Genomic DNA, 1742 nt, shown 5'->3' with positions numbered 1-1742 from the left:
TTCTGCTAAATTTCTTAAAGATAGAAAATGTTATTTTTATTCACTGTCTAAAATTAAGAATTAACAAATTCTTACTGCATAACTTTTCGACTGCATTTTAACAAAAATTTGGTATGTTCAATAGCTTCATAATACTTTAATTAATTTATATTGTCTAAATTAAAAAATACTTAAAGCCTGGGTGTGTGCATGGAAAAAAAAAGTCGCTTTGCAGTATCAAAGTAGAATTCAAGGCTAAGAGCTTCACTGTCAATGGCTTTACCACGGAACAGTGCAAACATTATTATAGCAAGTTATACACAGATAAGCCTCAAATGTAAGGTGAGTACTTGGAGCAAAGTACTATAAAAAAAGACAATGTTTTTACTGGGTAGGTTTAGTTGTCAACTGACACATCTGGGTTGAGGGAGCCTCAATTGGGGAATTTCCTCTACTAGACTGGTTCACATTCATGTCTGTGAGGCTTTTTTATTTATTTATTTTATTTTATTGCTGAGTGATGTGGGAGGGCCCAGTCACTGTGGGCGGTGCCACTCCAGGCCGGTTGTCCTGTGGTACTGTACTATATAAGAAAGAAGGCAGAGCACCTGCCAGGAGAGCAAACTAGTAAGCAGCATTCCTCCACAGTCTGTACTCCAGGTTCATCTCTGAGTTCCTGCCTTGACTTCCCTTGATGATGGACTGTGATCTGTAAACAAGATAATCCTTTCCACCAGAAGTTGGCAATGATCACAGTGTTTTGGTCACCACAATTGAAGGTAGACTAGATCAGAAGTAGAGTTAAGATTGTAATACTGCTCTCAGGAAAACACAAATAAATTAAAGAAAGGAATTTAAAAAAAAGAAAAGGGAATAAAACTTCAATATCTGCTATACTCCAATTTTCACAGTGCAGGATTTCCACATTGAGATATCACTGGCAAAATAGCATTTACTCTCCAGAGCTAGTACAAGAAAATTCCATCACATCACATGAACATAGCAGGTGAATGAGACGGTCAGCGAGAATGTAAAGAGATGCTGTGAGACTTCTAAACAGGAGATGGTTCTTAAGAATTGAAAAAAAATATTTGTAACCAGCCCAGAAAAGAAGCAATCCAATGAAATTGAATCAAAGAAAACAATACAAAGAATCAACAATACCAAGAGCTGGTTCTTTGCAAAGATAAACAAGATTGACAGACCGCTAGCCCAAATAACCAAAAGAAAGAAAGGGCACCTCCAAATTAATAAAATCAGAGATGAAAGGGGAAACATCACAACAGGTACCACAAAGATGCAGAATATGCTAAGGGAACACTTTAAAAACCAATACTCTATTAAATCTAAAACCCAAATGAAATGGGTGAATATCTAAATTCAGGGGAAGCAGCAAAAGCTAAACCAAGAAGAGTTCAACAGCTTAAGCAGACCTATAACAAATAAGAAAATTGAAACAGTAACTACAAATCCTCCTGACTCAAACACTCAAATAAGCCAAAGCCCAGATGAAGTCACAGCAGCATTCCTCCAGACATTTAATCTTTTGTATTTATTGATTTATTTTTGTGTATCTCATACAGATCATCCCAAACAATCTTATTTGTCTTTATACCAGCATCTGACATTTAAAATTGTTAATTGTTTTTTATTTTATGTATATGAGTATATTGCCTGTAAGTATGTAAGTGTACCTGTGTCATGCAATGACTGCAGAGGTCAGAAGATGGCATGTGATTCCCTGTAACTAAGTTATAGAAGGA

Source organism: Nannospalax galili, unplaced genomic scaffold (assembly GCF_000622305.1).
Source record: "Nannospalax galili isolate Female #2095 unplaced genomic scaffold, S.galili_v1.0 scaffold1879, whole genome shotgun sequence".
NCBI classification, from domain to species: Eukaryota; Metazoa; Chordata; class Mammalia; order Rodentia; family Spalacidae; genus Nannospalax; species Nannospalax galili.
The sequence above is the reverse complement of the archived record's forward strand: the minus strand, read 5'-3'. Positions refer to the sequence as shown.